The 25,498-nt window shown below is 45.4% G+C and overlaps 79 pseudogenes; all 79 read right to left on the bottom strand.

The window, feature by feature from the left end:
• Positions 1 to 435: 435 nt before the first annotated feature.
• Positions 436 to 554, bottom strand: LOC140092045 (5S ribosomal RNA; annotated as a pseudogene).
• Positions 555 to 624: 70 nt separating this feature from the next.
• Positions 625 to 743, bottom strand: LOC140086636 (5S ribosomal RNA; annotated as a pseudogene).
• A 636-nt stretch (positions 744 to 1,379) lies between these two features.
• Positions 1,380 to 1,498, bottom strand: LOC140098175 (5S ribosomal RNA; annotated as a pseudogene).
• Positions 1,499 to 1,567: 69 nt separating this feature from the next.
• LOC140096988 (5S ribosomal RNA) lies at positions 1,568 to 1,686 on the bottom strand (annotated as a pseudogene).
• Positions 1,687 to 1,756: 70 nt separating this feature from the next.
• LOC140079220 (5S ribosomal RNA) lies at positions 1,757 to 1,875 on the bottom strand (annotated as a pseudogene).
• A 70-nt stretch (positions 1,876 to 1,945) lies between these two features.
• LOC140083905 (5S ribosomal RNA) lies at positions 1,946 to 2,064 on the bottom strand (annotated as a pseudogene).
• A 448-nt stretch (positions 2,065 to 2,512) lies between these two features.
• Positions 2,513 to 2,631, bottom strand: LOC140095309 (5S ribosomal RNA; annotated as a pseudogene).
• A 70-nt stretch (positions 2,632 to 2,701) lies between these two features.
• Positions 2,702 to 2,820, bottom strand: LOC140085170 (5S ribosomal RNA; annotated as a pseudogene).
• A 69-nt stretch (positions 2,821 to 2,889) lies between these two features.
• LOC140087645 (5S ribosomal RNA) lies at positions 2,890 to 3,008 on the bottom strand (annotated as a pseudogene).
• Positions 3,009 to 3,456: 448 nt separating this feature from the next.
• LOC140096758 (5S ribosomal RNA) lies at positions 3,457 to 3,575 on the bottom strand (annotated as a pseudogene).
• A 70-nt stretch (positions 3,576 to 3,645) lies between these two features.
• On the bottom strand, positions 3,646 to 3,764 carry LOC140092033 (5S ribosomal RNA; annotated as a pseudogene).
• A 70-nt stretch (positions 3,765 to 3,834) lies between these two features.
• On the bottom strand, positions 3,835 to 3,953 carry LOC140082078 (5S ribosomal RNA; annotated as a pseudogene).
• A 70-nt stretch (positions 3,954 to 4,023) lies between these two features.
• LOC140083904 (5S ribosomal RNA) lies at positions 4,024 to 4,142 on the bottom strand (annotated as a pseudogene).
• A 448-nt stretch (positions 4,143 to 4,590) lies between these two features.
• On the bottom strand, positions 4,591 to 4,709 carry LOC140090982 (5S ribosomal RNA; annotated as a pseudogene).
• Positions 4,710 to 4,779: 70 nt separating this feature from the next.
• LOC140092021 (5S ribosomal RNA) lies at positions 4,780 to 4,898 on the bottom strand (annotated as a pseudogene).
• Positions 4,899 to 5,156: 258 nt separating this feature from the next.
• LOC140087018 (5S ribosomal RNA) lies at positions 5,157 to 5,275 on the bottom strand (annotated as a pseudogene).
• Positions 5,276 to 5,344: 69 nt separating this feature from the next.
• LOC140087644 (5S ribosomal RNA) lies at positions 5,345 to 5,463 on the bottom strand (annotated as a pseudogene).
• Positions 5,464 to 6,099: 636 nt separating this feature from the next.
• LOC140090981 (5S ribosomal RNA) lies at positions 6,100 to 6,218 on the bottom strand (annotated as a pseudogene).
• Positions 6,219 to 6,288: 70 nt separating this feature from the next.
• Positions 6,289 to 6,407, bottom strand: LOC140092009 (5S ribosomal RNA; annotated as a pseudogene).
• A 258-nt stretch (positions 6,408 to 6,665) lies between these two features.
• On the bottom strand, positions 6,666 to 6,784 carry LOC140087016 (5S ribosomal RNA; annotated as a pseudogene).
• Positions 6,785 to 6,853: 69 nt separating this feature from the next.
• On the bottom strand, positions 6,854 to 6,972 carry LOC140087642 (5S ribosomal RNA; annotated as a pseudogene).
• Positions 6,973 to 7,608: 636 nt separating this feature from the next.
• On the bottom strand, positions 7,609 to 7,727 carry LOC140090980 (5S ribosomal RNA; annotated as a pseudogene).
• A 70-nt stretch (positions 7,728 to 7,797) lies between these two features.
• Positions 7,798 to 7,916, bottom strand: LOC140091996 (5S ribosomal RNA; annotated as a pseudogene).
• Positions 7,917 to 8,175: 259 nt separating this feature from the next.
• On the bottom strand, positions 8,176 to 8,294 carry LOC140091984 (5S ribosomal RNA; annotated as a pseudogene).
• A 70-nt stretch (positions 8,295 to 8,364) lies between these two features.
• On the bottom strand, positions 8,365 to 8,483 carry LOC140097163 (5S ribosomal RNA; annotated as a pseudogene).
• Positions 8,484 to 8,553: 70 nt separating this feature from the next.
• LOC140086400 (5S ribosomal RNA) lies at positions 8,554 to 8,672 on the bottom strand (annotated as a pseudogene).
• A 70-nt stretch (positions 8,673 to 8,742) lies between these two features.
• Positions 8,743 to 8,861, bottom strand: LOC140083903 (5S ribosomal RNA; annotated as a pseudogene).
• Positions 8,862 to 9,309: 448 nt separating this feature from the next.
• On the bottom strand, positions 9,310 to 9,428 carry LOC140091971 (5S ribosomal RNA; annotated as a pseudogene).
• Positions 9,429 to 9,497: 69 nt separating this feature from the next.
• LOC140087641 (5S ribosomal RNA) lies at positions 9,498 to 9,616 on the bottom strand (annotated as a pseudogene).
• Positions 9,617 to 9,685: 69 nt separating this feature from the next.
• Positions 9,686 to 9,804, bottom strand: LOC140087640 (5S ribosomal RNA; annotated as a pseudogene).
• Positions 9,805 to 9,874: 70 nt separating this feature from the next.
• On the bottom strand, positions 9,875 to 9,993 carry LOC140085992 (5S ribosomal RNA; annotated as a pseudogene).
• A 70-nt stretch (positions 9,994 to 10,063) lies between these two features.
• On the bottom strand, positions 10,064 to 10,182 carry LOC140097385 (5S ribosomal RNA; annotated as a pseudogene).
• Positions 10,183 to 10,630: 448 nt separating this feature from the next.
• On the bottom strand, positions 10,631 to 10,749 carry LOC140091958 (5S ribosomal RNA; annotated as a pseudogene).
• Positions 10,750 to 11,008: 259 nt separating this feature from the next.
• Positions 11,009 to 11,127, bottom strand: LOC140090979 (5S ribosomal RNA; annotated as a pseudogene).
• Positions 11,128 to 11,764: 637 nt separating this feature from the next.
• LOC140096140 (5S ribosomal RNA) lies at positions 11,765 to 11,882 on the bottom strand (annotated as a pseudogene).
• Positions 11,883 to 11,951: 69 nt separating this feature from the next.
• On the bottom strand, positions 11,952 to 12,070 carry LOC140087639 (5S ribosomal RNA; annotated as a pseudogene).
• Positions 12,071 to 12,139: 69 nt separating this feature from the next.
• Positions 12,140 to 12,258, bottom strand: LOC140092343 (5S ribosomal RNA; annotated as a pseudogene).
• Positions 12,259 to 12,327: 69 nt separating this feature from the next.
• On the bottom strand, positions 12,328 to 12,446 carry LOC140085282 (5S ribosomal RNA; annotated as a pseudogene).
• Positions 12,447 to 12,705: 259 nt separating this feature from the next.
• LOC140083902 (5S ribosomal RNA) lies at positions 12,706 to 12,824 on the bottom strand (annotated as a pseudogene).
• A 448-nt stretch (positions 12,825 to 13,272) lies between these two features.
• LOC140084676 (5S ribosomal RNA) lies at positions 13,273 to 13,391 on the bottom strand (annotated as a pseudogene).
• Positions 13,392 to 13,461: 70 nt separating this feature from the next.
• Positions 13,462 to 13,580, bottom strand: LOC140095781 (5S ribosomal RNA; annotated as a pseudogene).
• A 448-nt stretch (positions 13,581 to 14,028) lies between these two features.
• Positions 14,029 to 14,147, bottom strand: LOC140096757 (5S ribosomal RNA; annotated as a pseudogene).
• A 70-nt stretch (positions 14,148 to 14,217) lies between these two features.
• On the bottom strand, positions 14,218 to 14,336 carry LOC140091946 (5S ribosomal RNA; annotated as a pseudogene).
• Positions 14,337 to 14,406: 70 nt separating this feature from the next.
• LOC140089986 (5S ribosomal RNA) lies at positions 14,407 to 14,525 on the bottom strand (annotated as a pseudogene).
• Positions 14,526 to 14,595: 70 nt separating this feature from the next.
• On the bottom strand, positions 14,596 to 14,714 carry LOC140083901 (5S ribosomal RNA; annotated as a pseudogene).
• Positions 14,715 to 15,162: 448 nt separating this feature from the next.
• On the bottom strand, positions 15,163 to 15,281 carry LOC140090978 (5S ribosomal RNA; annotated as a pseudogene).
• A 70-nt stretch (positions 15,282 to 15,351) lies between these two features.
• On the bottom strand, positions 15,352 to 15,470 carry LOC140091934 (5S ribosomal RNA; annotated as a pseudogene).
• Positions 15,471 to 15,539: 69 nt separating this feature from the next.
• Positions 15,540 to 15,658, bottom strand: LOC140093761 (5S ribosomal RNA; annotated as a pseudogene).
• Positions 15,659 to 16,484: 826 nt separating this feature from the next.
• On the bottom strand, positions 16,485 to 16,603 carry LOC140091922 (5S ribosomal RNA; annotated as a pseudogene).
• Positions 16,604 to 16,672: 69 nt separating this feature from the next.
• Positions 16,673 to 16,791, bottom strand: LOC140093760 (5S ribosomal RNA; annotated as a pseudogene).
• Positions 16,792 to 16,860: 69 nt separating this feature from the next.
• On the bottom strand, positions 16,861 to 16,979 carry LOC140095433 (5S ribosomal RNA; annotated as a pseudogene).
• Positions 16,980 to 17,049: 70 nt separating this feature from the next.
• LOC140091910 (5S ribosomal RNA) lies at positions 17,050 to 17,168 on the bottom strand (annotated as a pseudogene).
• A 70-nt stretch (positions 17,169 to 17,238) lies between these two features.
• LOC140083900 (5S ribosomal RNA) lies at positions 17,239 to 17,357 on the bottom strand (annotated as a pseudogene).
• Positions 17,358 to 17,805: 448 nt separating this feature from the next.
• Positions 17,806 to 17,924, bottom strand: LOC140085169 (5S ribosomal RNA; annotated as a pseudogene).
• A 69-nt stretch (positions 17,925 to 17,993) lies between these two features.
• Positions 17,994 to 18,112, bottom strand: LOC140087637 (5S ribosomal RNA; annotated as a pseudogene).
• Positions 18,113 to 18,181: 69 nt separating this feature from the next.
• On the bottom strand, positions 18,182 to 18,300 carry LOC140098693 (5S ribosomal RNA; annotated as a pseudogene).
• A 70-nt stretch (positions 18,301 to 18,370) lies between these two features.
• On the bottom strand, positions 18,371 to 18,489 carry LOC140090223 (5S ribosomal RNA; annotated as a pseudogene).
• A 69-nt stretch (positions 18,490 to 18,558) lies between these two features.
• On the bottom strand, positions 18,559 to 18,677 carry LOC140078352 (5S ribosomal RNA; annotated as a pseudogene).
• A 259-nt stretch (positions 18,678 to 18,936) lies between these two features.
• LOC140091500 (5S ribosomal RNA) lies at positions 18,937 to 19,055 on the bottom strand (annotated as a pseudogene).
• Positions 19,056 to 19,503: 448 nt separating this feature from the next.
• Positions 19,504 to 19,622, bottom strand: LOC140096756 (5S ribosomal RNA; annotated as a pseudogene).
• A 70-nt stretch (positions 19,623 to 19,692) lies between these two features.
• LOC140091898 (5S ribosomal RNA) lies at positions 19,693 to 19,811 on the bottom strand (annotated as a pseudogene).
• A 70-nt stretch (positions 19,812 to 19,881) lies between these two features.
• On the bottom strand, positions 19,882 to 20,000 carry LOC140082077 (5S ribosomal RNA; annotated as a pseudogene).
• Positions 20,001 to 20,070: 70 nt separating this feature from the next.
• On the bottom strand, positions 20,071 to 20,189 carry LOC140083898 (5S ribosomal RNA; annotated as a pseudogene).
• A 259-nt stretch (positions 20,190 to 20,448) lies between these two features.
• LOC140098148 (5S ribosomal RNA) lies at positions 20,449 to 20,567 on the bottom strand (annotated as a pseudogene).
• A 70-nt stretch (positions 20,568 to 20,637) lies between these two features.
• Positions 20,638 to 20,756, bottom strand: LOC140091885 (5S ribosomal RNA; annotated as a pseudogene).
• A 258-nt stretch (positions 20,757 to 21,014) lies between these two features.
• LOC140087014 (5S ribosomal RNA) lies at positions 21,015 to 21,133 on the bottom strand (annotated as a pseudogene).
• A 69-nt stretch (positions 21,134 to 21,202) lies between these two features.
• Positions 21,203 to 21,321, bottom strand: LOC140087636 (5S ribosomal RNA; annotated as a pseudogene).
• Positions 21,322 to 21,768: 447 nt separating this feature from the next.
• LOC140091873 (5S ribosomal RNA) lies at positions 21,769 to 21,887 on the bottom strand (annotated as a pseudogene).
• A 69-nt stretch (positions 21,888 to 21,956) lies between these two features.
• Positions 21,957 to 22,075, bottom strand: LOC140098711 (5S ribosomal RNA; annotated as a pseudogene).
• Positions 22,076 to 22,144: 69 nt separating this feature from the next.
• LOC140087635 (5S ribosomal RNA) lies at positions 22,145 to 22,263 on the bottom strand (annotated as a pseudogene).
• Positions 22,264 to 22,333: 70 nt separating this feature from the next.
• On the bottom strand, positions 22,334 to 22,452 carry LOC140083896 (5S ribosomal RNA; annotated as a pseudogene).
• A 448-nt stretch (positions 22,453 to 22,900) lies between these two features.
• LOC140085168 (5S ribosomal RNA) lies at positions 22,901 to 23,019 on the bottom strand (annotated as a pseudogene).
• Positions 23,020 to 23,088: 69 nt separating this feature from the next.
• LOC140087634 (5S ribosomal RNA) lies at positions 23,089 to 23,207 on the bottom strand (annotated as a pseudogene).
• Positions 23,208 to 23,276: 69 nt separating this feature from the next.
• Positions 23,277 to 23,395, bottom strand: LOC140087633 (5S ribosomal RNA; annotated as a pseudogene).
• Positions 23,396 to 23,465: 70 nt separating this feature from the next.
• On the bottom strand, positions 23,466 to 23,584 carry LOC140090222 (5S ribosomal RNA; annotated as a pseudogene).
• A 69-nt stretch (positions 23,585 to 23,653) lies between these two features.
• On the bottom strand, positions 23,654 to 23,772 carry LOC140078351 (5S ribosomal RNA; annotated as a pseudogene).
• An 825-nt stretch (positions 23,773 to 24,597) lies between these two features.
• Positions 24,598 to 24,716, bottom strand: LOC140097596 (5S ribosomal RNA; annotated as a pseudogene).
• A 259-nt stretch (positions 24,717 to 24,975) lies between these two features.
• Positions 24,976 to 25,094, bottom strand: LOC140095468 (5S ribosomal RNA; annotated as a pseudogene).
• Positions 25,095 to 25,353: 259 nt separating this feature from the next.
• LOC140084675 (5S ribosomal RNA) lies at positions 25,354 to 25,472 on the bottom strand (annotated as a pseudogene).
• Between the last annotated feature and the right edge of the window lie 26 nt (positions 25,473 to 25,498).

The raw sequence follows: 25,498 nt of genomic DNA, 5'->3' as shown, positions 1-25,498 counted from the left end.
TTTGAACCTTCTTCTACTATCTCATATAGAAACTAACACAATTTTCAGGTTCAAAAAGGTCACCAGAACTTGGGATTCCAAGCCAGTCTCCCATGCTGGTACTTGCCAAGCCTTAAGCTGCATTGCTGCTGCGATCTGACAAGAGCAGGCACATTCAGCTTAGAATGGCCGTTGACAGCAGCTGTTCAATTTGAACCTTCTTTTACTATCTCATAGAGAAACTAACACAATTTTCAGGTTCAAAAAGGTAAACAGAACTTGGGATTCCCAGCCAGTCTCCCATGCTGGTACTTGCCAAGCCTTAAGCTGCATTGCTGCTGCGATCTGACAAGAGCAGGCACATTCAGCTTAGAACGGCCGTTGACAGCAGCTGTTCAATTTGAACCTTCTTTTGCTATCTCATAGAGAAACTAACACAATTTTCAGGTTCAAAAAGGTCAACGGAACTTGGGATTCCCAGCCAGTCTCCCATGCTGGTACTTGCCAAGCCTTAAGCTGCATTGCTGCTGCGATCTGACGAGAGCAGGCACATTCAGCTTAGAATGGCCGTTGACAGCAGCTGTTCAATTTGAACCTTCTTTTACTATCTCATAGAGAAACTAACACAATTTTCAGGTTAAAAAAGGTCAACAGAACTTGGGATTCCCAGCCAGTCCCCCATGCTGGTACTTGCCAAGCCTTAAGCTGCATTGCTGCTGCGATCTGACGAGAGCAGGCACATTCAGCTTAGAATTGCCGTTGACAGCAGCTGTTCAATTTGAACCTTCTTTTACTATCTCATAGAGAAACTAACACAATTTTCAGGTTCAAAAAGGTCAACAGAACTTGGGATTCCCAGCCAGTCTCCCATGCTGGTACTTGCCAAGCCTTAAGCTGCATCGCTGCTGCGATCTGACAAGAGCACACACATTCAGCTTAGAATGGCCGTTGACAGCAGTTGTTCAATTTGAACCTTCTTCTACTATCTCATATAGAAACTAACACAATTTTCAGGTTCAAAAAGGTCACCAGAACTTGGGATTCCAAGCCAGTCTCCCATGCTGGTACTTGCCAAGCCTTAAGCTGCATTGCTGCTGCGATCTGACAAGAGCAGGCACATTCAGCTTAGAATGGCCGTTGACAGCAGCTGTTCAATTTGAACCTTCTTTTACTATCTCATAGAGAAACTAACACAATTTTCAGGTTCAAAAAGGTCACCAGAACTTGGGATTCCCAGCCAGTCTCCCATGCTGGTACTTGCCAAGCCTTAAGCTGCATTGCTGCTGCGATCTGACAAGAGCAGGCACATTCAGCTTAGAATGGCCGTTGACAGCAGCTGTTCAATTTGAACCTTCTTTTACTATCTCATAGAGAAACTAACACATTTTCAGGTTCAAAAAGGTCAACGAAACTTGGAATTCCCAGCCAGTCTCCCATGCTGGTACTTGCCAAGCCTTACGCTGCATTGCTGCTGCGATCTGACGAGAGCAGGCACATTCAGCTTAGAATGGCCGTTGATAGCAGCTGTTCAATTTGAACCTTCTTTTACTATCTCATAGAGAAACTAACACATTTTCAGGTTCAAAAAGGTCAACGGAACTTGGAATTCCCAGCCAGTCTCCCATGCTGGTACTTGCCAAGCCTTACGCTGCATTGCTGCTGCGATCTGACGAGAGCAGGCACATTCAGCTTTGAATGGCCGTTGACAGCAGCTGTTTAATTTGAACCTTCTTTTACTATCTCATAGAGAAACTAACACAATTTTCAGGTGCAAAAAGGTCAACAGAACTTGGGATTCCCAGCCAGTCTCCCATGCTGGTACTTGCCAAGCCTTAAGCTGCATTGCTGCTGCGATCTGACGAGAGCAGGCACATTCAGCTTAGAATGGCCGTTGACAGCAGCTGTTCAATTTGAACCTTCTTTTGCTATCTCATAGAGAAACTAACACAATTTTCAGGTTCAAAAAGGTCAACGGAACTTGGGATTCCCAGCCAGTCTCCCATGCTGGTACTTGCCAAGCCTTAAGCTGCATTGCTGCTGCGATCTGACGAGAGCAGGCACATTCAGCTTAGAATTGCCGTTGACAGCAGCTGTTCAATTTGAACCTTCTTTTACTATCTCATAGAGAAACTAACACAATTTTCAGGTTCAAAAAGGTCAACAGAACTTGGGATTCCCAGCCAGTCTCCCATGCTGGTACTTGCCAAGCCTTAAGCTGCATCGCTGCTGCGATCTGACAAGAGCACACACATTCAGCTTAGAATGGCCGTTGACAGCAGTTGTTCAATTTGAACCTTCTTCTACTATCTCATATAGAAACTAACACAATTTTCAGGTTCAAAAAGGTCACCAGAACTTGGGATTCCAAGCCAGTCTCCCATGCTGGTACTTGCCAAGCCTTAAGCTGCATTGCTGCTGCGATCTGACAAGAGCAGGCACATTCAGCTTAGAATGGCCGTTGACGGCAGCTGTTCAATTTGAACCTTCTTTTACTATCTCATAGAGAAACTAACACAATTTTCAGGTTCAAAAAGGTCAACAGAACTTGGGATTCCCAGCCAGTCTCCCATGCTGGTACTTGCCAAGCCTTAAGCTGCATTGCTGCTGCGATCTGACAAGAGCAGGCACATTAAGCTTAGAATGGCCGTTGACGGCAGCTGTTCAATTTGAACCTTCTTTTGCTATCTCATAGAGAAACTAACACAATTTTCAGGTTCAAAAAGGTCAACGGAACTTGGGATTCCCAGCCAGTCTCCCATGCTGGTACTTGCCAAGCCTTAAGCTGCATTGCTGCTGCGATCTGACGAAAGCAGGCACATTCAGCTTAGAATGGCCGTTGACTTCAGCTGTTCAATTTGAACCTTCTTTTACTATCTCATAGAGAAACTAACACATTTTCAGGTTCAAAAAGGTCAACGGAACTTGGAATTCCCAGCCAGTCTCCCATGCTGGTACTTGCCAAGCCTTACGCTGCATTGCTGCTGCGATCTGACGAGAGCAGGCACATTCAGCTTAGAATGGCCGTTGACAGCAGCTGTTCAATTTGAACCTTCTTTTGCTATCTCATAGAGAAACTAACACAATTTTCAGGTTCAAAAAGGTCAACAGAACTTGGGATTCCCAGCCAGACTCCCATGCTGGTACTTGCCAAGCCTTAAGCTGCATCGCTGCTGCAATCTGACAAAAGCACACACATTCAGCTTAGAATGGCCGTTGACAGCAGTTGTTCAATTTGAACCTTCTTCTACTATCTCATATAGAAACTAACACAATTTTCAGGTTCAAAAAGGTCACCAGAACTTGGGATTCCTAGCCAGTCTCCCATGCTGGTACTTGCCAAGCCTTAAGCTGCATTGCTGCTGCGATCTGACAAGAGCAGGCACATTCAGCTTAGAATGGCCGTTGACAGCAGCTGTTCAATTTGAACCTTCTTTTACTATCTCATAGAGAAACTAACACAATTTTCAGGTTCAAAAAGGTAAACAGAACTTGGGATTCCCAGCCAGTCTCCCATGCTGGTACTTGCCAAGCCTTAAGCTGCATTGCTGCTGCGATCTGACAAGAGCAGGCACATTCAGCTTAGAATGGCCGTTGACAGCAGCTGTTCAATTTGAACCTTCTTTTGCTATCTCATAGAGAAACTAACACAATTTTCAGGTTCAAAAAGGTCAACGGAACTTGGGATTCCCAGCCAGTCTCCCATGCTGGTACTTGCCAAGCCTTAAGCTGCATTGCTGCTGCGATCTGACGAGAGCAGGCACATTCAGCTTAGAATGGCCGTTGACAGCAGCTGTTCAATTTGAACCTTCTTTTACTATCTCATAGAGAAACTAACACAATTTTCAGGTTAAAAAAGGTCAACAGAACTTGGGATTCCCAGCCAGTCCCCCATGCTGGTACTTGCCAAGCCTTAAGCTGCATTGCTGCTGCGATCTGACGAGAGCAGGCACATTCAGCTTAGAATGGCCGTTGACAGCAGCTGTTCAATTTGAACCTTCTTTTGCTATCTCATAGAGAAACTAACACAATTTTCAGGTTCAAAAAGGTCAACGGAACTTGGGATTCCCAGCCAGTCTCCCATGCTGGTACTTGCCAAGCCTTAAGCTGCATTGCTGCTGCGATCTGACGAGAGCAGGCACATTCAGCTTAGAATTGCCGTTGACAGCAGCTGTTCAATTTGAACCTTCTTTTACTATCTCATAGAGAAACTAACACAATTTTCAGGTTCAAAAAGGTCAACAGAACTTGGGATTCCCAGCCAGTCTCCCATGCTGGTACTTGCCAAGCCTTAAGCTGCATCGCTGCTGCGATCTGACAAGAGCACACACATTCAGCTTAGAATGGCCGTTGACAGCAGTTGCTCAATTTGAACCTTCTTCTACTATCTCATATAGAAACTAACACAATTTTCAGGTTCAAAAAGGTCACCAGAACTTGGGATTCCAAGCCAGTCTCCCATGCTGGTACTTGCCAAGCCTTAAGCTGCATTGCTGCTGCGATCTGACAAGAGCAGGCACATTCAGCTTAGAATGGCCGTTGACAGCAGCTGTTCAATTTGAACCTTCTTTTACTATCTCATAGAGAAACTAACACAATTTTCAGGTTCAAAAAGGTCAACAGAACTTGGGATTCCCAGCCAGTCTCCCATGCTGGTACTTGCCAAGCCTTAAGCTGCATTGCTGCTGCGATCTGACAAGAGCAGGCACATTCAGCTTAGAATGGCCGTTGACAGCAGCTGTTCAATTTGAACCTTCTTTTGCTATCTCATAGAGAAACTAACACAATTTTCAGGTTCAAAAAGGTCAACGGAACTTGGGATTCCCAGCCAGTCTCCCATGCTGGTACTTGCCAAGCCTTAAGCTGCATTGCTGCTGCGATCTGACGAGAGCAGGCACATTCAGCTTAGAATGGCCGTTGACAGCAGCTGTTAAATTTGAACCTTCTTTTACTATCTCATAGAGAAACTAACACATTTTCAGGTTCAAAAAGGTCAACGAAACTTGGAATTCCCAGCCAGTCTCCCATGCTGGTACTTGCCAAGCCTTACGATGCATTGCTGCTGCGATCTGACGAGAGCAGGCACATTCAGCTTAGAATGGCCGTTGACAGCAGCTGTTCAATTTGAACCTTCTTTTACTATCTCATAGAGAAACTAACACAATTTTCAGGTTCAAAAAGTTCAACGGAACTTGGGATTCCCAGCCAGTCTCCCATGCTGGTACTTGCCAAGCCTTAAGCTGCATTGCTGCTGCGATCTGACGAGAGCAGGCACATTCAGCTTAGAATGGCCGTTGACAGCAGCTGTTCAATTTGAACCTTCTTTTACTATCTCATAGAGAAACTAACACATTTTCAGGTTCAAAAAGGTCAACGGAACTTGGAATTCCCAGCCAGTCTCCCATGCTGGTACTTGCCAAGCCTTACGCTGCATTGCTGCTGCGATCTGACGAGAGCAGGCACATTCAGCTTAGAATGGCCGTTGACAGCAGCTGTTCAATTTGAACCTTCTTTTACTATCTCATAGAGAAACTAACACATTTTCAGGTTCAAAAAGGTCAACGGAACTTGGAATTCCCAGCCAGTCTCCCATGCTGGTACTTGCCAAGCATTACGCTGCATTGCTGCTGCAATCTGACGAGAGCAGGCACATTCAGCTTAGAATGGCCGTTGACAGCAGCTGTTCAATTTGAACCTTCTTTTGCTATCTCATAGAGAAACTAACACAATTTTCAGGTTCAAAAAGGTCAACAGAACTTGGGATTCCCAGCCAGTCTCCCATGCTGGTACTTGCCAAGCCTTAAGCTGCATCGCTGCTGCGATCTGACAAGAGCACACACATTCAGCTTTGAATGGCCGTTGACAGCAGTTGTTCAATTTGAACCTTCTTCTACTATCTCATATAGAAACTAACACAATTTTCAGGTTCAAAAAGGTCACCAGAACTTGGGATTCCAAGCCAGTCTCCCATGCTGGTACTTGCCAAGCCTTAAGCTGCATTGCTGCTGCGATCTGACAAGAGCAGGCACATTCAGCTTAGAATGGCCGTTGACAGCAGCTGTTCAATTTGAACCTTCTTTTACTATCTCATAGAGAAACTAACACAATTTTCAGGTTCAAAAAGGTCAACAGAACTTGGGATTCCCAGCCAGTCTCCCATGCTGGTACTTGCCAAGCCTTAAGCTGCATTGCTGCTGCGATCTGACAAGAGCAGGCACATTCAGCTTAGAATGGCCGTTGACAGCAGCTGTTCAATTTGAACCTTCTTTTGCTATCTCATAGAGAAACTAACACAATTTTCAGGTTCAAAAAGGTCAACGGAACTTGGGATTCCCAGCCAGTCTCCCATGCTGGTACTTGCCAAGCCTTAAGCTGCATTGCTGCTGCGATCTGACGAGAGCAGGCACATTCAGCTTAGAATGGCCGTTGACAGCAGCTGTTAAATTTGAACCTTCTTTTACTATCTCATAGAGAAACTAACACATTTTCAGGTTCAAAAAGGTCAACGAAACTTGGAATTCCCAGCCAGTCTCCCATGCTGGTACTTGCCAAGCCTTACGATGCATTGCTGCTGCGATCTGACGAGAGCAGGCACATTCAGCTTAGAATGGCCGTTGACAGCAGCTGTTCAATTTGAACCTTCTTTTACTATCTCATAGAGAAACTAACACAATTTTCAGGTTCAAAAAGTTCAACGGAACTTGGGATTCCCAGCCAGTCTCCCATGCTGGTACTTGCCAAGCCTTAAGCTGCATTGCTGCTGCGATCTGACGAGAGCAGGCACATTCAGCTTAGAATGGCCGTTGACAGCAGCTGTTCAATTTGAACCTTCTTTTACTATCTCATAGAGAAACTAACACATTTTCAGGTTCAAAAAGGTCAACGGAACTTGGAATTCCCAGCCAGTCTCCCATGCTGGTACTTGCCAAGCCTTACGCTGCATTGCTGCTGCGATCTGACGAGAGCAGGCACATTCAGCTTAGAATGGCCGTTGACAGCAGCTGTTCAATTTGAACCTTCTTTTACTATCTCATAGAGAAACTAACACATTTTCAGGTTCAAAAAGATCAACGGAACTTGGAATTCCCAGCCAGTCTCCCATGCTGGTACTTGCCAAGCATTACGCTGCATTGCTGCTGCAATCTGACGAGAGCAGGCACATTCAGCTTAGAATGGCCGTTGACAGCAGCTGTTCAATTTGAACCTTCTTTTGCTATCTCATAGAGAAACTAACACAATTTTCAGGTTCAAAAAGGTCAACAGAACTTGGGATTCCCAGCCAGTCTCCCATGCTGGTACTTGCCAAGCCTTAAGCTGCATCGCTGCTGCGATCTGACAAGAGCACACACATTCAGCTTAGAATGGCCGTTGACAGCAGTTGTTCAATTTGAACCTTCTTCTACTATCTCATATAGAAACTAACACAATTTTCAGGTTCAAAAAGGTCACCAGAACTTGGGATTCCAAGCCAGTCTCCCATGCTGGTACTTGCCAAGCCTTAAGCTGCATTGCTGCTGCGATCTGACAAGAGCAGGCACATTAAGCTTAGAATGGCCGTTGACAGCAGCTGTTCAATTTGAACCTTCTTTTACTATCTCATAGAGAAACTAACACAATTTTCAGGTTCAAAAAGGTCAACAGAACTTGGGATTCCCAGCCAGTCTCCCATGCTGGTACTTGCCAAGCCTTAAGCTGCATTGCTGCTGCGATCTGACAAGAGCAGGCACATTCAGCTTAGAATGGCCGTTGACAGCAGCTGTTCAATTTGAACCTTCTTTTGCTATCTCATAGAGAAACTAACACAATTTTCAGGTTCAAAAAGGTCAACGGAACTTGGGATTCCCAGCCAGTCTCCCATGCTGGTACTTGCCAAGCCTTAAGCTGCATTGCTGCTGCGATCTGACGAGAGCAGGCACATTCAGCTTAGAATGGCCGTTGACAGCAGCTGTTCAATTTGAACCTTCTTTTACTATCTCATAGAGAAACTAACACAATTTTCAGGTTCAAAAAAGTCGCCAGAACTTGGGATTCCCAGCCAGTCTCCCATGCTGGTACTTGCCAAGCCTTAAGCTGCATCACTGCTGCGATCTGACAAGAGCACGCACATTCAGCTTAGAATGGCCGTTGACAGCAGCTGTTCAATTTGAACCTTCTTTTACTATCTCATAGAGAAACTAACACAATTTTCAGGTTCAAAAAGGTCAACGGAACTTGGGATTCCCAGCCAGTCTCCCATGCTGGTACTTGCCAAGCCTTAAGCTGCATTGCTGCTGCGATCTGACGAGAGCAGGCACATTCAGCTTAGAATGGCCGTTGACAGCAGCATTTCAAATTGAACCTTCTTTTACTATCTCATAGAGAAACTAAAACAATTTTCAAGTTCAAAAAGGTCAACAGAACTTGGGATTCCCAGCCAGTCTCCCATGCTGGTACTTGCCAAGCCTTAAGCTGCATCGCTGCTGCGATCTGACAAGAGCACGCACATTCAGCTTAGAATGGCCGTTGACAGCAGCTGTTCAATTTGAACCTTCTTTTACTATCTCATGGAGAAACTAACACAATTTTCAGGATCAAAGAGGTCAACAGAACTTGGGATTCCCAGCCAGTCTCCCATGCTGGTACTTGCCAAGCCTTAAGCTGCATTACTGCTGCGATCTGACGAGAGCAGGCACATTCAGCTTAGAATGGCCGTTGACAGCAGTTGTTCAATTTGAACCTTCTTTTGCTATCTCATAGAGAAACTAACACAATTTTCAGGTTCAAAAAGGTCAACGGAACTTGGGATTCCCAGCCAGTCTCCCATGCTGGTACTTGCCAAGCCTTAAGCTGCATTGCTGCTGCGATCTGACGAGAGCAGGCACATTCAGCTTAGAATTGCCGTTGACAGCAGCTGTTCAATTTGAACCTTCTTTTACTATCTCATAGAGAAACTAACACAATTTTCAGGTTCAAAAAGGTCAACAGAACTTGGGATTCCCAGCCAGTCTCCCATGCTGGTACTTGCCAAGCCTTAAGCTGCATCGCTGCTGCGATCTGACAAGAGCACACACATTCAGCTTAGAATGGCCGTTGACAGCAGTTGTTCAATTTGAACCTTCTTCTACTATCTCATATAGAAACTAACACAATTTTCAGGTTCAAAAAGGTCACCAGAACTTGGGATTCCAAGCCAGTCTCCCATGCTGGTACTTGCCAAGCCTTAAGCTGCATTGCTGCTGCGATCTGACAAGAGCAGGCACATTCAGCTTAGAATGGCCGTTGACAGCAGCTGTTCAATTTGAACCTTCTTTTGCTATCTCATAGAGAAACTAACACAATTTTCAGGTTCAAAAAGGTCAACGGAACTTGGGATTCCCAGCCAGTCTCCCATGCTGGTACTTGCCAAGCCTTAAGCTGCATTGCTGCTGCGATCTGACGAGAGCAGGCACATTCAGCTTAGAATGGCCGTTGACTTTAGCTGTTCAATTTGAACCTTCTTTTACTATCTCATAGAGAAACTAACACATTTTCAGGTTCAAAAAGGTCAACGGAACTTGGAATTCCCAGCCAGTCTCCCATGCTGGTACTTGCCAAGCCTTACGCTGCATTGCTGCTGCGATCTGACGAGAGCAGGCACATTCAGCTTAGAATGGCCGTTGACAGCAGCTGTTCAATTTGAACCTTCTTTTACTATCTCATAGAGAAACTAACACATTTTCAGGTTCAAAAAGGTCAACGGAACTTGGAATTCCCAGCCAGTCTCCCATGCTGGTACTTGCCAAGCCTTACGCTGCATTGCTGCTGCGATCTGACGAGAGCAGGCACATTCAGCTTAGAATGGCCGTTGACAGCAGCTGTTCAATTTGAACCTTCTTTTGCTATCTCATAGAGAAACTAACACAATTTTCAGGTTCAAAAAGGTCAACAGAACTTGGGATTCCCAGCCAGTCTCCCATGCTGGTACTTGCCAAGCCTTAAGCTGCATTGCTGCTGCGATCTGATGAGAGCACGCACATTCAGCTTAGAATGGCCGTTGACAGCAGCTGTTCAATTTGAACCTTCTTTTACTATCTCATAGAGAAACTAACACAATTTTCAGGTTCAAAAAGGTCAACGGAACTTGGGATTCCCAGCCAGTCTCCCATGCTGATACTTGCCAAGCCTTAAGCTGCATTGCTGCTGCGATCTGACTAGAGCAGGCACATTCAGCTTAGAATGGCCGTTGACAGCAGCTGTTCAATTTGAACCTTCTTTTACTATCTCATAGAGAAACTAACACAATTTTCAGGTTCAAAAAGGTCAACAGAACTTGGGATTCCCAGCCAGTCTCCCATGCTGGTACTTGCCAAGCCTTAAGCTGCATCGCTGCTGCGATCTGACAAGAGCACACACATTCAGCTTAGAATGGCCGTTGACAGCAGTTGTTCAATTTGAACCTTCTTCTACTATCTCATATAGAAACTAACACAATTTTCAGGTTCAAAAAGGTCACCAGAACTTGGGATTCCAAGCCAGTCTCCCATGCTGGTACTTGCCAAGCCTTAAGCTGCATTGCTGCTGCGATCTGACAAGAGCAGGCACATTCAGCTTAGAATGGCCGTTGACAGCAGCTGTTCAATTTGAACCTTCTTTTGCTATCTCATAGAGAAACTAACACAATTTTCAGGTTCAAAAAGGTCAACGGAACTTGGGATTCCCAGCCAGTCTCCCATGCTGGTACTTGCCAAGCCTTAAGCTGCATTGCTGCTGCGATCTGACGAGAGCAGGCACATTCAGCTTAGAATGGCCGTTGACAGCAGCTGTTCAATTTGAACCTTCTTTTACTATCTCATAGAGAAACTAACACAATTTTCAGGTTCAAAAAGGTCAACAGAACTTGGGATTCCCAGCCAGTCTCCCATGCTGGTACTTGCCAAGCCTTAAGCTGCATCGCTGCTGCGATCTGACAAGAGCACACACATTCAGCTTAGAATGGCCGTTGACAGCAGTTGTTCAATTTGAACCTTCTTCTACTATCTCATATAGAAACTAACACAATTTTCAGGTTCAAAAAGGTCAACAGAACTTGGGATTCCCAGCCAGTCTCCCATGCTGGTACTTGCCAAGCCTTAAGCTGCATTGCTGCTGCGATCTGACAAGAGCAGGCACATTCAGCTTAGAATGGCCGTTGACAGCAGCTGTTCAATTTGAACCTTCTTTTGCTATCTCATAGAGAAACTAACACAATTTTCAGGTTCAAAAAGGTCAACGGAACTTGGGATTCCCAGCCAGTCTCCCATGCTGGTACTTGCCAAGCCTTAAGCTGCATCGCTGCTGCGATCTGACAAGAGCACACACATTCAGCTTAGAATGGCCGTTGACAGCAGTTGTTCAATTTGAACCTTCTTCTACTATCTCATATAGAAACTAACACAATTTTCAGGTTCAAAAAGGTCACCAGAACTTGGGATTCCAAGCCAGTCTCCCATGCTGGTACTTGCCAAGCCTTAAGCTGCATTGCTGCTGTGATCTGACAAGAGCAGGCACATTCAGCTTAGAATGGCCGTTGACGGCAGCTGTTCAATTTGAACCTTCTTTTACTATCTCATAGAGAAACTAACACAATTTTCAGGTTCAAAAAGGTCAACAGATCTTGGGATTCCCAGCCAGTCTTCCATGCTGGTACTTGCCAAGCCTTAAGCTGCATTGCTGCTGCGATCTGACAAGAGCAGGCACATTCAGCTTAGAATGGCCGTTGACAGCAGCTGTTCAATTTGAACCTTCTTTTGCTATCTCATAGAGAAACTAACACAATTTTCAGGTTCAAAAAGGTCAACGGAACTTGGGATTCCAGCCAGTCTCCCATGCTGGTACTTGCCAAGCCTTAAGCTGCATTGCTGCTGCGATCTGACGAGAGCAGGCACATTCAGCTTAGAATGGCCGTTGACTTCAGCTGTTCAATTTGAACCTTCTTTTACTATCTCATAGAGAAACTAACACATTTTCAGGTTCAAAAAGGTCAACGGAACTTGGAATTCCCAGCCAGTCTCCCATGCTGGTACTTGCCAAGCCTTACGCTGCATTGCTGCTGCGATCTGACGAGAGCAGGCACATTCAGCTTAGAATGGCCGTTGACAGCAGCTGTTCAATTTGAACCTTCTTTTACTATCTCATAGAGAAACTAACACATTTTCAGGTTCAGAAAGGTCAACGGAACTTGGAATTCCCAGCCAGTCTCCCATGCTGGTACTTGCCAAGCCTTACGCTGTATTGCTGCTGCGATCTGACGAGAGCAGGCACATTCAGCTTAGAATGGCCGTTGACAGCAGTTGTTCAATTTGAACCTTCTTTTACTATCTCATAGAGAAACTAACACATTTTTAGGTTCAAAAAGGTCAACGGAACTTGGAATTCCCAGCCAGTCTCCCATGCTGGTACTTACCAAGCCTTACGCTGCATTGCTGCTGCGATCTGACGAGAGCAGGCACATTCAGCTTAGAATGGCCGTTGACAGCAGCTGTTCAATTTGAACCTTCTTTTACTATCTCATAGAGAAACTAACACAATTTTCAGGTTCAAAAACGTCAACGGAACTTGGGATTCCCAGCCAGTCTCCCATGCTGGTACTTGCCAAGCCTTAAGCTGCATTGCTGCTGCGATCTGACGAGAGCAGGCACATTCAGCTTAGAATGGCCGTTGACAGCAGCTGTTCAATTTGAACCTTCTTTTGCTATCTCATAGAGAAACTAACACAATTTTCAGGTTCAAAAAGGTCAACGGAACTTGGGATTCCCAGCCAGTCTCCCATGCTGGTACTTGCCAAGCCTTAAGCTGCATTGCTGCTGCGATCTGACGAGAGCAGGCACATTCAGCTTAGAATTGCCGTTGACAGCAGCTGTTCAATTTGAACCTTCTTTTACTATCTCATAGAGAAACTAACACAATTTTCAGGTTCAAAAAGGTCAACAGAACTTGGGATTCCCAGCCAGTCTCCCATGCTGGTACTTGCCAAGCCTTAAGCTGCATCGCTGCTGCGATCTGACAAGAGCACACACATTCAGCTTAGAATGGCCGTTGACAGCAGTTGTTCAATTTGAACCTTCTTCTACTATCTCATATAGAAACTAACACAATTTTCAGGTTCAAAAAGGTCACCAGAACTTGGGATTCCAAGCCAGTCTCCCATGCTGGTACTTGCCAAGCCTTAAGCTGCATTGCTGCTGCGATCTGACAAGAGCAGGCACATTCAGCTTAGAATGGCCGTTGACAGCAGCTGTTCAATTTGAACCTTCTTTTGCTATCTCATAGAGAAACTAACACAATTTTCAGGTTCAAAAAGGTCAACGGAACTTGGGATTCCCAGCCAGTCTCCCATGCTGGTACTTGCCAAGCCTTAAGCTGCATTGCTGCTGCGATCTGATGAGAGCACGCACATTCAGCTTAGAATGGCCGTTGACAGCAGCTGTTCAATTTGAACCTTCTTTTACTATCTCATAGAGAAACTAACACAATTTTCAGGTTCAAAAAGGTCAACGGAACTTGGGATTCCCAGCCAGTCTCCCATGCTGATACTTGCCAAGCCTTAAGCTGCATTGCTGCTGCGATCTGACAAGAGCAGGCACATTCAGCTTAGAATGGCCGTTGACAGCAGCTGTTCAATTTGAACCTTCTTTTACTATCTCATAGAGAAACTAACACAATTTTCAGGTTCAAAAAGGTCAACAGAACTTGGGATTCCCAGCCAGTCTCCCATGCTGGTACTTGCCAAGCCTTAAGCTGCATCGCTGCTGCGATCTGACAAGAGCACACACATTCAGCTTAGAATGGCCGTTGACAGCAGTTGTTCAATTTGAACCTTCTTCTACTATCTCATATAGAAACTAACACAATTTTCAGGTTCAAAAAGGTCACCAGAACTTGGGATTCCAAGCCAGTCTCCCATGCTGGTACTTGCCAAGCCTTAAGCTGCATTGCTGCTGCGATCTGACAAGAGCAGGCACATTCAGCTTAGAATGGCCGTTGACAGCAGCTGTTCAATTTGAACCTTCTTTTACTATCTCATAGAGAAACTAACACAATTTTCAGGTTCAAAAAGGTAAACAGAACTTGGGATTCCCAGCCAGTCTCCCATGCTGGTACTTGCCAAGCCTTAAGCTGCATTGCTGCTGCGATCTGACAAGAGCAGGCACATTCAGCTTAGAATGGCCGTTGACCGCAGCTGTTCAATTTGAACCTTCTTTTGCTATCTCATAGAGAAACTAACACAATTTTCAGGTTCAAAAAGGTCAACGGAACTTGGGATTCCCAGCCAGTCTCCCATGCTGGTACTTGCCAAGCCTTAAGCTGCATTGCTGCTGCGATCTGACGAGAGCAGGCACATTCAGCTTAGAATGGCCGTTGACAGCAGCTGTTCAATTTGAACCTTCTTTTACTATCTCATAGAGAAACTAACACAATTTTCAGGTTAAAAAAGGTCAACAGAACTTGGGATTCCCAGCCAGTCCCCCATGCTGGTACTTGCCAAGCCTTAAGCTGCATTGCTGCTGCGATCTGACGAGAGCAGGCCCATTCAGCTTAGAATGGCCGTTGACAGCAGCTGTTCAATTTGAACCTTCTTTTGCTATCTCATAGAGAAACTAACACAATTTTCAGGTTCAAAAAGGTCAACGGAACTTGGGATTCCCAGCCAGTCTCCCATGCTGGTACTTGCCAAGCCTTAAGCTGCATTGCTGCTGCGATCTGACGAGAGCAGGCACATTCAGCTTAGAATTGCCGTTGACAGCAGCTGTTCAATTTGAACCTTCTTTTACTATCTCATAGAGAAACTAACACAATTTTCAGGTTCAAAAAGGTCAACAGAACTTGGGATTCCCAGCCAGTCTCCCATGCTGGTACTTGCCAAGCCTTAAGCTGCATCGCTGCTGCGATCTGACAAGAGCACACACATTCAGCTTAGAATGGCCGTTGACAGCAGTTGTTCAATTTGAACCTTCTTCTACTATCTCATATAGAAACTAACACAATTTTCAGGTTCAAAAAGGTCACCAGAACTTGGGATTCCAAGCCAGTCTCCCATGCTGGTACTTGCCAAGCCTTAAGCTGCATTGCTGCTGCGATCTGACAAGAGCAGGCACATTCAGCTTAGAATGGCCGTTGACAGCAGCTGTTCAATTTGAACCTTCTTTTACTATCTCATAGAGAAACTAACACAATTTTCAGGTTCAAAAAGGTCAACAGAACTTGGGATTCCCAGCCAGTCTCCCATGCTGGTACTTGCCAAGCCTTAAGCTGCATTGCTGCTGCGATCTGACAAGAGCAGGCACATTCAGCTTAGAATGGCCGTTGACAGCAGCTGTTCAATTTGAACCTTCTTTTGCTATCTCATAGAGAAACTAACACAATTTTCAGGTTCAAAAAGGTCAACGGAACTTGGGATTCCCAGCCAGTCTCCCATGCTGGTACTTGCCAAGCCTTAAGCTGCATTGCTGCTGCGATCTGACGAGAGCAGGCACATTCAGCTTAGAATGGCCGTTGACAGCAGCTGTTCAATTTGAACCTTCTTTTACTATCTCATAGAGAAACTAACACATTTTCAGGTTCAAAAAGGTCAACGAAACTTGGAATTCCCAGCCAGTCTCCCATGCTGGTACTTGCCAAGCCTTACGCTGCATTGCTGCTGCGATCTGACGAGAGCAGGCACATTCAGCTTAGAATGGCCGTTGACAGCAGCTGTTCAATTTGAACCTTCTTTTACTATCTCATAGAGAAACTAACACAATTTTCAGGTTCAAAAAGGTCAACAGAACTTGGGATTCCCAGCCAGTCTCCCATGCTGGTACTTGCCAAGCCTTAAGCTGCATCGCTGCTGCGATCTGACAAGAGCACACACATTCAGCTTAGAATGGCCGTTGACAGCAGTTGTTCAATTTGAACCTTCTTCTACTATCTCATATAGAAACTAACACAATTTTCAGGTTCAAAAAGGTCAACAGAACTTGGGATTCCCAGCCAGTCTCCCATGCTGGTACTTGCCAAGCCTTAAGCTGCATCGCTGCTGCGATCTGACAAGAGCACACACATTCAGCTTAGAATGGCCGTTGACAGCAGTTGTTCAATTTGAACCTTCTTCTACTATCTCATATAGAAACTAACACAATTTTCAGGTTCAAAAAGGTCACCAGAACTTGGGATTCCAAGCCAGTCTCCCATGCTGGTACTTGCCAAGCCTTAAGCTGCATTGCTGCTGCGATCTGACAAGAGCAGGCACATTCAGCTTAGAATGGCCGTTGACAGCAGCTGTTCAATTTGAACCTTCTTTTACTATCTCATAGAGAAACTAACACAATTTTCAGGTTCAAAAAGGTCACCTGAACTTGGGATTCCCAGCCAGTCTCCCATGCTGGTACTTGCCAAGCCTTAAGCTGCATTGCTGCTGCGATCTGACAAGAGCAGGCACATTCAGCTTAGAATGGCCGTTGACAGCAGCTGTTCAATTTGAACCTTCTTTTGCTATCTCATAGAGAAACTAACACAATTTTCAGGTTCAAAAAGGTCAACGGAACTTGGGATTCCCAGCCAGTCTCCCATGCTGGTACTTGCCAAGCCTTAAGCTGCATTGCTGCTGCGATCTGACGAGAGCAGGCACATTCAGCTTAGAATGGCCGTTGACAGCAGCTGTTCAATTTGAACCTTCTTTTACTATCTCATAGAGAAACTAACACATTTTCAGGTTCAAAAAGGTCAACGAAACTTGGAATTCCCAGCCAGTCTCCCATGCTGGTACTTGCCAAGCCTTACGCTGCATTGCTGCTGCGATCTGACGAGAGCAGGCACATTCAGCTTAGAATGGCCGTTGACAGCAGCTGTTCAATTTGAACCTTCTTTTACTATCTCATAGAGAAACTAACACATTTTCAGGTTCAAAAAGGTCAACGGAACTTGGAATTCCGAGCCAGTCTCCCATGCTGGTACTTGCCAAGCCTTACGCTGCATTGCTGCTGCGATCTGACGAGAGCAGGCACATTCAGCTTAGAATGGCCGTTGACAGCAGCTGTTTAATTTGAACCTTCTTTTACTATCTCATAGAGAAACTAACACAATTTTCAGGTGCAAAAAGGTCAACGGAACTTGGGATTCCCAGCCAGTCTCCCATGCTGGTACTTGCCAAGCCTTAAGCTGCATTGCTGCTGCGATCTGACGAGAGCAGGCACATTCAGCTTAGAATGGCCGTTGACAGCAGCTGTTCAATTTGAACCTTCTTTTGCTATCTCATAGAGAAACTAACACAATTTTCAGGTTCAAAAAGGTCAACGGAACTTGGGATTCCCAGCCAGTCTCCCATGCTGGTACTTGCCAAGCCTTAAGCTGCATTGCTGCTGCGATCTGACGAGAGCAGGCACATTCAGCTTAGAATTGCCGTTGACAGCAGCTGTTCAATTTGAACCTTCTTTTACTATCTCATAGAGAAACTAACACAATTTTCAGGTTCAAAAAGGTCAACAGAACTTGGGATTCCCAGCCAGTCTCCCATGCTGGTACTTGCCAAGCCTTAAGCTGCATCGCTGCTGCGATCTGACAAGAGCACACACATTCAGCTTAGAATGGCCGTTGACAGCAGTTGTTCAATTTGAACCTTCTTCTACTATCTCATATAGAAACTAACACAATTTTCAGGTTCAAAAAGGTCACCAGAACTTGGGATTCCAAGCCAGTCTCCCATGCTGGTACTTGCCAAGCCTTAAGCTGCATTGCTGCTGCGATCTGACAAGAGCAGGCACATTCAGCTTAGAATGGCCGTTGACGGCAGCTGTTCAATTTGAACCTTCTTTTGCTATCTCATAGAGAAACTAACACAATTTTCAGGTTCAAAAAGGTCAACGGAACTTGGGATTCCCAGCCAGTCTCCCATGCTGGTACTTGCCAAGCCTTAAGCTGCATTGCTGCTGCGATCTGACGAAAGCAGGCACATTCAGCTTAGAATGGCCGTTGACTTCAGCTGTTCAATTTGAACCTTCTTTTACTATCTCATAGAGAAACTAACACATTTTCAGGTTCAAAAAGGTCAACGGAACTTGGAATTCCCAGCCAGTCTCCCATGCTGGTACTTGCCAAGCCTTACGCTGCATTGCTGCTGCGATCTGACGAGAGCAGGCACATTCAGCTTAGAATGGCCGTTGACAGCAGCTGTTCAATTTGAACCTTCTTTTACTATCTCATAGAGAAACTAACACATTTTCAGGTTCAAAAAGGTCAACGGAACTTGGAAATCCCAGCCAGTCTCCCATGCTGGTACTTGCCAAGCCTTACGCTGCATTGCTGCTGCGATCTGACGAGAGCAGGCACATTCAGCTTAGAATGGCCGTTGACAGCAGCTGTTCAATTTGAACCTTCTTTTGCTATCTCATAGAGAAACTAACACAATTTTCAGGTTCAAAAAGGTCAACGGAACTTGGGATTCCCAGCCAGTCTCCCATGCTGGTACTTGCCAAGCCTTAAGCTGCATTGCTGCTGCGATCTGATGAGAGCACGCACATTAAGCTTAGAATGGCCGTTGACAGCAGCTGTTCAATTTGAACCTTCTTTTACAATCTCATAGAGAAACTAACACATTTTCAGGTTCAAAAAGGTCAACGGAACTTGGAATTCCCATCCAGTCTCCCATGCTGGTACTTGCCAAGCCTTAAGCTGCATTGCTGCTGCGATCTGACGAGAGCAGGCACATTCAGCTTAGAATGGCCGTTGACAGCAGCTGTTCAATTTGAACCTTCTTTTACTATCTCATAGAGAAACTAACACAATTTTCAGGTTCAAAAAGGTCACCAGAACTTGGGATTCCAAGCCAGTCTCCCATGCTGGTACTTGCCAAGCCTTAAGCTGCATTGCTGCTGCGATCTGACAAGAGCAGGCACATTCAGCTTAGAATGGCCGTTGACAGCAGCTGTTCAATTTGAACCTTCTTTTACTATCTCATAGAGAAACTAACACAATTTTCAGGTTCAAAAAGGTCAACAGAACTTGGGATTCCCAGCCAGTCTCCCATGCTGATACTTGCCAAGCCTTAAGCTGCATTGCTGCTGCGATCTGACGAGAGCAGGCACATACAGCTTAGAATGGCCGTTGACAGCAGCTGTTCAATTTGAACCTTCTTTTACTATCTCATAGAGAAACTAACACAATTTTCAGGTTCAAAAAGGTCAACAGAACTTGGGATTCCCAGCCAGACTCCCATGCTGGTACTTGCCAAGCCTTAAGCTGCATCGCTGCTGCGATCTGACAAGAGCACACACATTCCGCTTAGAATGGCCGTTGACAGCAGTTGTTCAATTTGAACCTTCTTCTACTATCTCATATAGAAACTAACACAATTTTCAGGTTCAAAAAGGTCACCAGAACTTGGGATTCCTAGCCAGTCTCCCATGCTGGTACTTGCCAAGCCTTAAGCTGCATTGCTGCTGCGATCTGACAAGAGCAGGCACATTCAGCTTAGAATGGCCGTTGACAGCAGCTGTTCAATTTGAACCTTCTTTTACTATCTCATAGAGAAACTAACACAATTTTCAGGTTCAAAAAGGTAAACAGAACTTGGGATTCCCAGCCAGTCTCCCATGCTGGTACTTGCCAAGCCTTAAGCTGCATTGCTGCTGCGATCTGACAAGAGCAGGCACATTCAGCTTAGAATGGCCGTTGACAGCAGCTGTTCAATTTGAACCTTCTTTTGCTATCTCATAGAGAAACTAACACAATTTTCAGGTTCAAAAAGGTCAACGGAACTTGGGATTCCCAGCCAGTCTCCCATGCTGGTACTTGCCAAGCCTTAAGCTGCATTGCTGCTGCGATCTGACGAGAGCAGGCACATTCAGCTTAGAATGGCCGTTGACAGCAGCTGTTCAATTTGAACCTTCTTTTACTATCTCATAGAGAAACTAACACAATTTTCAGGTTCAAAAAGGTCAACAGAACTTGGGATTCCCAGCCAGTCCCCCATGCTGGTACTTGCCAAGCCTTAAGCTGCATTGCTGCTGCGATCTGACGAGAGCAGGCACATTCAGCTTAGAATGGCCGTTGACAGCAGCTGTTCAATTTGAACCTTCTTTTGCTATCTCATAGAGAAACTAACACAATTTTCAGGTTCAAAAAGGTCAACGGAACTTGGGATTCCCAGCCAGTCTCCCATGCTGGTACTTGCCAAGCCTTAAGCTGCATTGCTGCTGCGATCTGACGAGAGCAGGCACATTCAGCTTAGAATTGCCGTTGACAGCAGCTGTTCAATTTGAACCTTCTTTTACTATCTCATAGAGAAACTAACACAATTTTCAGGTTCAAAAAGGTCAACAGAACTTGGGATTCCCAGCCAGTCTCCCATGCTGGTACTTGCCAAGCCTTAAGCTGCATCGCTGCTGCGATCTGACAAGAGCACACACATTCAGCTTAGAATGGCCGTTGACAGCAGCTGTTCAATTTGAACCTTCTTTTACTATCTCATAGAGAAACTAACACAATTTTCAGGTTCAAAAAGGTCAACAGAACTTGGGATTTCCAGCCAGTCTCCCATGCTGGTACTTGCCAAGCCTTAAGCTGCATTGCTGCTGCGATCTGACAAGAGCAGGCACATTCAGCTTAGAATGGCCGTTGACAGCAGCTGTTCAATTTGAACCTTCTTTTGCTATCTCATAGAGAAACTAACACAATTTTCAGGTTCTAAAAGGTCAACGGAACTTGGGATTCCCAGCCAGTCTCCCATGCTGGTACTTGCCAAGCCTTAAGCTGCATTGCTGCTGCGATCTGACGAGAGCAGGCACATTCAGCTTAGAATGGCCGTTGACAGCAGCTGTTAAATTTGAACCTTCTTTTACTATCTCATAGAGAAACTAACACATTTTCAGGTTCAAAAAGGTCAACGAAACTTGGAATTCCCAGCCAGTCTCCCATGCTGGTACTTGCCAAGCCTTACGATGCATTGCTGCTGCGATCTGACGAGAGCAGGCACATTCAGCTTAGAATGGCCGTTGACAGCAGCTGTTCAATTTGAACCTTCTTTTACTATCTCATAGAGAAACTAACACAATTTTCAGGTTCAAAAAGTTCAACGGAACTTGGGATTCCCAGCCAGTCTCCCATGCTGGTACTTGCCAAGCCTTAAGCTGCATTGCTGCTGCGATCTGACGAGAGCAGGCACATTCAGCTTAGAATGGCCGTTGACAGCAGCTGTTCAATTTGAACCTTCTTTTACTATCTCATAGAGAAACTAACACATTTTCAGGTTCAAAAAGGTCAACGGAACTTGGAATTCCCAGCCAGTCTCCCATGCTGGTACTTGCCAAGCCTTACGCTGCATTGCTGCTGCGATCTGACGAGAGCAGGCACATTCAGCTTAGAATGGCCGTTGACAGCAGCTGTTCAATTTGAACCTTCTTTTACTATCTCATAGAGAAACTAACACATTTTCAGGTTCAAAAAGGTCAACGGAACTTGGAATTCCCAGCCAGTCTCCCATGCTGGTACTTGCCAAGCATTACGCTGCATTGCTGCTGCAATCTGACGAGAGCAGGCACATTCAGCTTAGAATGGCCGTTGACAGCAGCTGTTCAATTTGAACCTTCTTTTGCTATCTCATAGAGAAACTAACACAATTTTCAGGTTCAAAAAGCTCAACGGAACTTGGGATTCCCAGCCAGTCTCCCATGCTGGTACTTGCCAAGCCTTAAGCTGCATCGCTGCTGCGATCTGACAAGAGCACACACATTCAGCTTAGAATGGCCGTTGACAGCAGTTGTTCAATTTGAACCTTCTTCTACTATCTCATATAGAAACTAACACAATTTTCAGGTTCAAAAAGGTCAACGGAACTTGGGATTCCCAGCCAGTCTCCCATGCTGGTACTTGCCAAGCCTTAAGCTGCATTGCTGCTGCGATCTGACGAGAGCAGGCACATTCAGCTTAGAATGGCCGTTGACAGCAGCTGTTCAATTTGAACCTTCTTTTACTATCTCATAGAGAAACTAACACATTTTCAGGTTCAAAAAGGTCAACGAAACTTGGAATTCACAGCCAGTCTCCCATGCTGGTACTTGCCAAGCCTTACGCTGCATTGCTGCTGCGATCTGACGAGAGCAGGCACATTCAGCTTAGAATGGCCGTTGACAGCAGCTGTTCAATTTGAACCTTCTTTTACTATCTCATAGAGAAACTAACACATTTTCAGGTTCAAAAAGGTCAACGGAACTTGGAATTCCCAGCCAGTCTCCCATGCTGGTACTTGCCAAGCCTTACGCTGCATTGCTGCTGCGATCTGACGAGAGCAGGCACATTCAGCTTAGAATGGCCGTTGACAGCAGCTGTTCAATTTGAACCTTCTTTTGCTATCTCATAGAGAAACTAACACAATTTTCAGGTTCAAAAAGGTCAACGGAACTTGGGATTCCCAGCCAGTCTCCCATGCTGGTACTTGCCAAGCCTTAAGCTGCATTGCTGCTGCGATCTGACGAGAGCAGGCACATTCAGCTTAGAATTGCCGTTGACAGCAGCTGTTCAATTTGAACCTTCTTTTACTATCTCATAGAGAAACTAACACAATTTTCAGGTTCAAAAAGGTCAACAGAACTTGGGATTCCCAGCCAGTCTCCCATGCTGGTACTTGCCAAGCCTTAAGCTGCATCGCTGCTGCGATCTGACAAGAGCACACACATTCAGCTTAGAATGGCCGTTGACAGCAGTTGTTCAATTTGAACCTTCTTCTACTATCTCATATAGAAACTAACACAATTTTCAGGTTCAAAAAGGTCACCAGAACTTGGGATTCCAAGCCAGTCTCCCATGCTGGTACTTGCCAAGCCTTAAGCTGCATTGCTGCTGCGATCTGACAAGAGCAGGCACATTCAGCTTAGAATGGCCGTTGACGGCAGCTGTTCAATTTGAACCTTCTTTTGCTATCTCATAGAGAAACTAACACAATTTTCAGGTTCAAAAAGGTCAACGGAACTTGGGATTCCCAGCCAGTCTCCCATGCTGGTACTTGCCAAGCCTTAAGCTGCATTGCTGCTGCGATCTGACGAAAGCAGGCACATTCAGCTTAGAATGGCCGTTGACTTCAGCTGTTCAATTTGAACCTTCTTTTACTATCTCATAGAGAAACTAACACATTTTCAGGTTCAAAAAGGTCAACGGAACTTGGAATTCCCAGCCAGTCTCCCATGCTGGTACTTGCCAAGCCTTACGCTGCATTGCTGCTGCGATCTGACGAGAGCAGGCACATTCAGCTTAGAATGGCCGTTGACAGCAGCTGTTCAATTTGAACCTTCTTTTACTATCTCATAGAGAAACTAACACATTTTCAGGTTCAAAAAGGTCAACGGAACTTGGAATTCCCAGCCAGTCTCCCATGCTGGTACTTGCCAAGCCTTACGCTGCATTGCTGCTGCGATCTGACGAGAGCAGGCACATTCAGCTTAGAATGGCCGTTGACAGCAGCTGTTCAATTTGAACCTTCTTTTGCTATCTCATAGAGAAACTAACACAATTTTCAGGTTCAAAAAGGTCAACGGAACTTGGGATTCCCAGCCAGTCTCCCATGCTGGTACTTGCCAAGCCTTAAGCTGCATTGCTGCTGCGATCTGATGAGAGCACGCACATTAAGCTTAGAATGGCCGTTGACAGCAGCTGTTCAATTTGAACCTTCTTTTACAATCTCATAGAGAAACTAACACATTTTCAGGTTCAAAAAGGTCAACGGAACTTGGAATTCCCATCCAGTCTCCCATGCTGGTACTTGCCAAGCCTTAAGCTGCATTGCTGCTGCGATCTGACGAGAGCAGGCACATTCAGCTTAGAATGGCCGTTGACAGCAGCTGTTCAATTTGAACCTTCTTTTACTATCTCATAGAGAAACTAACACAATTTTCAGGTTCAAAAAGGTCACCAGAACTTGGGATTCCAAGCCAGTCTCCCATGCTGGTACTTGCCAAGCCTTAAGCTGCATTGCTGCTGCGATCTGACGAGAGCAGGCACATACAGCTTAGAATGGCCGTTGACAGCAGCTGTTCAATTTGAACCTTCTTTTACTATCTCATAGAGAAACTAACACAATTTTCAGGTTCAAAAAGGTCAACAGAACTTGGGATTCCCAGCCAGACTCCCATGCTGGTACTTGCCAAGCCTTAAGCTGCATCGCTGCTGCGATCTGACAAGAGCACACACATTCCGCTTAGAATGGCCGTTGACAGCAGTTGTTCAATTTGAACCTTCTTCTACTATCTCATAGAGAAACTAACACAATTTTCAGGTGCAAAAAGGTCACCAGAACTTGGGATTCCAAGCCAGTCTCCCATGGTGGTACTTGCCAAGCCTTAAGCTGCATCACTGCTGCAATCTAACAAGCGCACGCACATTCAGCTTAGAATGGCCGTTGACAGCAGCTGTTCAATTTGAACATTCTTCTACTATCTCATAGAGAAACTAACACATTTTCAGGTTCAAAAAGGTCAACAGATCTTGGGATTCCCAGCCAGTCTTCCATGCTGGTACTTGCCAAGCCTTAAGCTGCATTGCTGCTGCGATCTGACAAGAGCAGGCACATTCAGCTTAGAATGGCCGTTGAAAGCAGCTGTTCAATTTGAACCTTCTTTTACTATCTCATAGAGAAACTAACACAATTTTCAGGTTCAAAAAGGTGAACGGAACTTGGGATTCCCAGCCAGTCTGCCATGCTGGTACTTGCCAAGCCTTAAGCTGCATTGCTGCTGCGATCTGACGAGAGCAGGCACATTCAGCTTAGAATGGCCGTTGACAGCAGCTGTTCAATTTGAACCTTCTTTTACTATCTCATAGAGAAACTAACACAATTTTCAGGTTCAAAAAGGTCAACAGAACTTGGGATTCCCAGCCAGTCTCCCATGCTGGTACTTGCCAAGCCTTAAGCTGCATTGCTGCTTTGATCTGACGAGAGCAGGCCCATTCAGCTTAGAATGGCCGTTGACAGCAACTGTTTAATTTGAACCTTCTTTTTCTATCTCATAGAGAAAATAACTCAATTTTCAGGTTCAAAAAGGTCAACGGATCTTGGGATTCCTACCCAGTTTCCTATGCTGGTACTTGCCAAGCCTTAAGCTGCATTGCTGCTGCGATCTGACGAGAGCAGGCACATTCAGCTTAGAATGGCCGTTGACAGCAGCTGTTCAATTTGAACCTTCTTTTACTATCTCATAGAGAAACTAACACAATTTTCAGGTTCAAAAAGGTCAACGGAACTTGGGAATACAACCCAGTCTCCCATGCTGGTACTTGCCAAGCCTTAAGCTGCATTGCTGCTGCGATCTGACGAGAGCAGGCACATTCAGCTTAGAATGGCCGTTGACAGCAGCTGTTCAATTTGAACCTTCTTTTACTATCTCATAGAGAAACTAACACAATTTTCAGGTTCAAAAAGGTCAACGGAACTTGGGATTCCCAGCCAGTCTCCCATGCTGGTACTTGCCAAGCCTTAAGCTGCATTGCTGCTGCGATCTGATGAGAGCACGCACATTCAGCTTAGAATGGCCGTTGACAACAGCTGTTCAATTTGAACCTTCTT

This window comes from Engystomops pustulosus, chromosome 9, assembly GCF_040894005.1.
Source record: "Engystomops pustulosus chromosome 9, aEngPut4.maternal, whole genome shotgun sequence".
Lineage (NCBI taxonomy): Eukaryota > Metazoa > Chordata > Amphibia > Anura > Leptodactylidae > Engystomops > Engystomops pustulosus.
This window is presented reverse-complemented; position numbering and strand designations above follow the sequence as displayed.